Consider the following 7,500-nt stretch of genomic DNA (forward strand, 5'->3'; position numbering starts at 1 on the left):
ATTTCAACCATGACATAACACACATCTCTGATTTCATCCATGACATAACACACATCTCTGATTTCAACCATGACATAACACACATCTCCGATTTCACCCATGACATAACACACATCTCCGATTTCATCCATGACATAACACACATCTCCAATTTCATCCATGACATAACACACATCTTATATTTCACCCATGACATAACACACATCTCCGATTTCATCCATGACATAACACACATCTCTGATTTCAACCATGACATAACACACATCTCTGATTTCAACCATGACATAACACACATCTCTGATTTCAACCATGACATAACACACATCTCCAATTTCATCCATGACATAACACACATCTTATATTTCATCCATGACATAACACACATCTTATATTTCATCCATGACATAACACACATCTTATATTTCATCCATGACATAACACACATCTCCAATTTCATCCATGACATAACACACATCTCCAATTTCATCCATGACATAACACACATCTTATATTTCATCCATGACATAACACACAGCTTATATTTCATCCATGACATAACACACATCTCTGATTTCAGCCATTTTAAAAGTAAATACAGTTTAATGACACTCAGTAAAGCTTTATAACGCTTTGTATGCTTTATAATTTAGTAAGAATGTTTTTATAGACAATAATAATGCCTTATAAAGTTTTAATAAAATTAATTTTAGTAATGACACTGGTGTTAGCAGAGAGCTGAAACATTCCTTTTTATAACAGTGTAATAAAAAACTCAGAATGGTTTTTGCTGCTTTTTGATTGACAGGATGTGGCTACACAACGTCAATTCCAAGGAGTGTGTGTGTGTGAGAGTTCATGCACTGTGCTGCAATGTTTCCGAACTCAAGTCTTTAACCACTTCCTGTGTGTGTATATGTGTGTGTGTGTGTGTATAAATATATGTGTGTCTGCAGCAGACTCAGCAGCCCTGCAGATGTTTTGTGCTGATCTAAAGATAGTTAGAGGAGATGATTAGACACACTGAGCTCCTGGAGTGCACACTACATAGGGAATCTATCATGAGTTATATGATTTCAGTACAGACCACATTTTATTTTCCATAGACCACATTTCCCTTACACCATCTTTAATTACCTTACAACAGAGTGCCTTTAATTAGTTTACAATAAACTGCCTTTAATTAGTTTACAATAAACCGCCTTTAATTAGTTTACAATAAACCTCCTTTAATTAGTTTACAATAAACTGCCTTTAATTAGTTTACAACAGAGTGCCTTTAATTAGTTTACAATAAACTGCCTTTAATTAGTTTACAATAAACTGCCTTTAATTAGTTTACAGTAGAGTGCCTTTAATTAGTTTACAATAAACTGCCTTTAATTAGTTTACAGTAGAGTGCCTTTAATTAGTTTACAATAAACCGCCTTTAATTAGTTTACAATAAACTGCCTTTAATTAGTTTACAGTAGAGTGCCTTTAATTAGTTTACAATAAACTGCCTTTAATTAGTTTACAGTAGAGTGCCTTTAATTAGTTTACAATAAACTGCCTTTAATTAGTTTACAATAAACTGCCTTTAATTAGTTTACAATAAACCGCCTTTAATTAGTTTACAATAAACCTCCTTTAATTAGTTTACAATAAACTGCCTTTAATTAGTTTACAGTAGAGTGCCTTTAATTAGTTTACAATAAACCGCCTTTAATTAGTTTACAATAAACCGCCTTTAATTAGTTTACAATAAACCTCCTTTAATTAGTTTACAATAAACTGCCTTTAATTAGTTTACAGTAGAGTGCCTTTAATTAGTTTACAATAAACTGCCTTTAATTAGTTTACAATAAACCTCCTTTAATTAGTTTACAATAAACTGCCTTTAATTAGTTTACAGTAGAGTGCCTTTAATTAGTTTACAGTAGAGTGCCTTTAATTAGTTTACAGTAGAGTGCCTTTAATTAGTTTACAATAAACAGCCTTTAATTAGTTTACAGTAGAGTGCCTTTAATTAGTTTACAGTAGAGTGCCTTTAATTAGTTTACAATAAACCGCCTTTAATTAGTTTACAGTAGAGTGCCTTTACTAAGTTTACAATGAACTGCCTTTAATTTGTACAATAAATACACACACTGTGTTTCTGTGTCACAATGACGTATTTACTCTGTGGTAAATATTATAAATGTGTGAATTAGCATGATGAGTGTGTGTTTTGATCACGGCTGGTGTTACACTGTATGTGGTGATCAGAGTCTGCAGGACAGAATTAGCGAGCCGTGTGCTGCCCACATCTACACTGCCCACAATGAAGTGTGTGAATGAAGCAGTCATGTGGACACAAAGCAGCACTGTTACATACAAACAGGGCCTCAAATACACACACGCACACACACACACACACACACACACACACACGGGGACACACACACACACACGGGGACACACACACACACACACACACACACACAGTGATGTCTTTTGTTTGGGGATGTTGATCTCAACAGGCGTAGAGCACATCATTAACATAAGAGAGACGACAAGAAGGACATACCATCACCCACTGGGGGGAGGAGAAAGAAAGGAAGAAAGAAAGAAAGAAAGAAGGAAGGAATGAGAGAAAGAAAGAAAGAAGAAAAGACCATAGATAGGACGAAGTAGAAGCATAAGTGAAAGACTAAGCAAGAATCAATTTAAGGGAAAAGAAGAGTGTCGAAAATTTTCAGGCTGTTCTCTAGTGTCTCATAAAACAAACTCTGTGTGTGTGTGTGTGTGTGTGTGTGTGTGTGGGTGTGTGTATGTGTGAGGTAGACAGATCATTCAGTTCCCAAAAAGAGGCGTTTGTTTATATTTATGTGCATTAATTTCTTACAAACAGATCATTTAGTGTTGCAGTGACTAGCATGAATGTCAGACAGAGTTTCAGTTCACAAAATAAAAAAAACATTTCCTTCCTGATAGACCTTCATTCATGTCACATACACATCAACATAATGACACATTTCCTTTCCAATAAAATCCACATAACTCCAGAGAATTATTAAATTCCAATATTTATCATGATCCAAAGACAGCCATTCACGTTCCCATAGACCACCATTTCCACAGAAACGCATTCATTCCTCACAAAGAGCCCAAAGATCTAATAATGTTCCACACATCTCCATTAACATCCCGAATAATCATCTCCAATCCAATCCAATCCAAATTCCCTTAATCCGAGCACTCAGTGTGCACTCGCTTCCCATAGTTATCCACTAACTAATCACTAACACAACACAACTACACACTCTCAGAAATAAAGGTATTAAACTGCACTTTTGCTTGTTGTGAAATGTTGTGTAGTGCTGGTGATATGACAAAAAAAAATCACAATATTTGAAGATGATATGGATCACGATAAACAGGTCTGTGAAGAAACTGCCAGGAAAACAGTGGAGTATTTCATAATAAGTAAATTAGTATTTGATGATACTGTTATTAAAAATAGGTGATCACTGAACAGCAGAAATAAATTTATTTCAAAACACAACACAACAAAACACAGCATCTCAGAAACAGTGTACTGTGACAATTTATCACAATATCAATATTACATCGTCGGATCAGCCGGTCAGTAATGTTTAGAGCCATCAGTGTGATTACACACTATCATCACACACCTCCTGAACCGACCTCTTTACGCCCAGATTATTTTTACGTTCTTTTTTTTTTCTTTTTTTTTTTTATTTCCTCCCACTGTTTCTGTTTTTTGGCAGCAGTTACAACAGGATTCAGTTTGCTTTTTAAAATTTCTTTTCTTTTCCCAAATTCTTCTAAAAGAATACATTTCTCCTCCTCTGTCCAATTTGGTTTTCTTTCTTTATTTTCCGTATTCGTTTCTTTATCCATTTTATCAGTTGTATAAGTAATTGTGTTACACATAGCGTGTCCATGGCAACAAGAGAATTTTATTACGGCAAAACCTGCGTCGCTGTCGTGAAGCGCTTAAGAGAAGTGTTTAAAGGATTATACGCAACACCCTCAAGTCATTCCCTTGAGTACGAGGAAATCACGCTTTAAGTCTCTTACTTAATGTGCTTTATGTAACCGGTACCTGGTACTTAAGGTCCAATTATGTGCAGGTAAAAGAAAAAAGTTATAAAACACGTCCCTGTAGTCAACCCCTGTGATCCATTAATATTCCATAAACTAAATATTTCTCAAAAATCCACAACTTTCCTGTAAATATTCATAAACTCATAAACTCGCGTTCTCACAAGAGCTGTTCATTTTAGGTCATTTTTAGCGATGACACACACACACACACTTCACAGTTTTGGTTCCATTTAATGTGGTTATGATGTCATTAATAATTTTTTTTTACTTTCTGAAAGTGCATTTTTAGTTCTGGGGTTCTCAGATCTCACTTCCCCATAATGAAAATAAAATTTCTTACAAAACTTTCGCCGTCATCAAGAAACCACCGACATGTTCCCTCCTCTACAGCTCATACACACACCTGCAAACACACGCTATCAACAAGTGTGTGTGTGTGTGTGTGTGTCTTCAGTAAACAGTTCCACTTAACTGCACTCTATTAAAGGCTCACTTCCTAGACTATAATCAACATCTTTCTGTCTCTCACACACACACACACACACACACACACAAACACAAAAACCTGAGGGTCTTTCCCCACCATAAGGGAAGTGTGTAGGCGTGAACAGGGAGGTTGTGTATTTCCCAGCAGTACACAAATATTCCGTTAGCAACTAGCGAATCTGAATCAGGTCACTGAATTCATTTATTAACACTTTATTAAAAACCCTGAAAATTAATTTCAAACATCAACTTCTAACAGAAGTGCGAGAATCAGTTTTAGTTTGTTGTGTCATAGTTACAGCTGTGTGTGTGTGTGTGTGTGTGTTTGAAGTGCACTGAATTGACTTCGTAGCTGTGATTTAATTCCGAATGTTGATGTATTTGCTTCTGAAACAAGAAGTCAGAGTGACGGGGTGTTGAACTTTTTCATAGATTTACACAACCATAGCCTTTGAGAAACGCCACACTCACGCTCGAGCTAAACCAAATGCAAGCGACTTGGCAAATTAGTTAAATACGCAAAATAGTGAAAATGTATATATATATACTTACACACAATGTTGTATAAAGATGGAATTGTGTCCTTGCTTAGTCTGAGGTAGCGACATTCCAGGACTGAGGAGCCTCAAGTTTGTAAAACACCTCTGAAAAGTCAAATCACTGCCACTGTGGAAAAACGGTTAGAAACCTGGCTGTTGAGAGTCACATGGTGACCTGTGGCCTGTCTGCTCGAGTCTGCGTACAGGACTGACTCTCGTCTCGTTTCAGCGAGTAAGAGGCTTTTAATTCAAGCTGCTCGTTTCTGTCACTAACACCTACAGCAGGAAATGAATAATAACACAAACCGAGTCAGTGTCAAACAAGTTTCCAGTGTGTGTGTGTGTGTGTGTGTGTGTGTGTGTGTAATTCTTTCCATCAGTTAATTGGTTTTTATTCCATCACTTATTAACACAGAATATAATGAGTGAGAGTGAGACTGTAAACTTTATATAGTTGAAACTATTTCAGAACAAAGTGTGAAAGTGAAACGCACGGATGGTGGGATGATGTCATAATGAGCGTTACAGCAGACGACCAATCAGCAGCTGCACTTCAACTCACACAAAGTGGAAATGCACACTCACTAGAATCTAAACACACACTCGCTATAATCACACACTCGCTATACTCACACACTCGCTATAATCACACACTCGCTATAATCACACACTCTCTGTAATCACACACTCGCTATAATCACACACTCGCTATAATCACACACTCTCTATAATCACACACTCGCTATAATCACACACTCTCTATAATCACACACTCGCTATAATTACACACTCAATAATCACACTCTCTATACTCACACACTCTCTATACTCACACACTCGCTATAATCACACACTCTCTATACTCACACACTCGCTATAATCACACACTCGCTATAATCACACACTCTCTGTAATCACACACTCGCTATAATCACACACTCTCTATAATCACACACTCGCTATAATCACACACTCGCTATAATCACACACTCGCTATAATCACACACTCTATAATCACACACTCTCTGTAATCACACACTCGCTATAATCACACACTCTATCACACACTCTCTATACTCACACACTCTCTATACTCACACACTCTCTATAATCACACACTCGCTATAATCACACTCTCTATACTCACACACTCGCTATAATCACACACTCGCTATAATCACACTCTCTATACTCACACACTCGCTATAATCACACACTCTCTATAATCACACACTCGCTATAATCACACTCTCTATACTCACACACTCGCTATAATCACACACTCTCTATAATCACACACTCGCTATAATCACACTCTCTATACTCACACACTCGCTATAATCACACACTCTCTATAATCACACACTCGCTATAATCACACTCTCTATACTCACACACTCGCTATAATCACACACTCTCTATAATCACACTCTCTGTAATCACACACTCGCTATAATCACACACTCTCTATAATCACACACTCGCTATAATCACACACTCTCTATACTCACACACTCTCTATACTCACACACTCGCTATAATCACACACTCTCTATACTCAAACACTCGCTATAATCACACACTCTCTATAATCACACACTCACTATAATCACACACTCTCTATATTCACACACTCTCTATAATCACACACTCGCTATAATCACACACTCTCTATAATCTCACACACTCAATAATCACACACTCCCTATAATCACACACTCCCTATAATCACACACTCTCTATAATCACACACTCGCTATAATCACACACTCGCTATAATCACACACTCTCTATACTCACACACTCTCTATAATCACACACTCTCTATAATCACACACTCACTATAATCACACACTCTCTATAATCACACACTCTCTATAATCACACACTCTATAATCACACACTCTCTATAATCACACACTCACTATAATCACACACTCTCTATACTCAAACACTCGCTATAATCACACACTCACTATAATCACACACTCCCTATAATCACACACTCACTATAATCACACACTCTCTATAATCACACACTCGCTATAATCACACACTCCCTATAATCACACACTCTCTATAATCACACACTCGCTATACTCACACACTCTCTATAATCACACACTCCCTATAATCACACACTCTCTATAATCACACACTCGCTATACTCACACACTCTCTATAATCACACACTCTCTATAATCACACACTCGCTATAATCACACACTCTCTATAATCACACACTCTCTATAATCACACACTCGCTATACTCACACACTCTCTATAATCACACACTCTCTATAATCACACACTCTATAATCACACACACTCTCTATAATCACACACTCTATAATCACACACTCTCTATAATCACACACTCTCTATA

The 7,500-nt window shown here is 36.7% G+C and overlaps 1 protein-coding gene across 5 annotated transcripts in view; it reads right to left on the bottom strand.

Moving 5' to 3' along the window:
• Window positions 1-7,500, bottom strand: part of fynb (FYN proto-oncogene, Src family tyrosine kinase b) — a 36,320-nt gene that overhangs the window by 24,167 nt on the left and 4,653 nt on the right. Inside the window, exon 1 of one of the 5 annotated variants that reach the window (XM_034302101.2) lies at window positions 5,128-5,380. The exons of the other annotated variants lie outside the window; for them this stretch is intronic. The gene's annotated coding sequence lies outside the window, so the exon portion shown is untranslated. Of the gene's footprint in view, window positions 1-5,127; window positions 5,381-7,500 lie in introns of those variants that run through there. 5 annotated transcript variants of the gene reach the window in all.

This window comes from Pangasianodon hypophthalmus, chromosome 30 (assembly GCF_027358585.1).
Source record: "Pangasianodon hypophthalmus isolate fPanHyp1 chromosome 30, fPanHyp1.pri, whole genome shotgun sequence".
NCBI classification, from domain to species: domain Eukaryota; kingdom Metazoa; phylum Chordata; class Actinopteri; order Siluriformes; family Pangasiidae; genus Pangasianodon; species Pangasianodon hypophthalmus.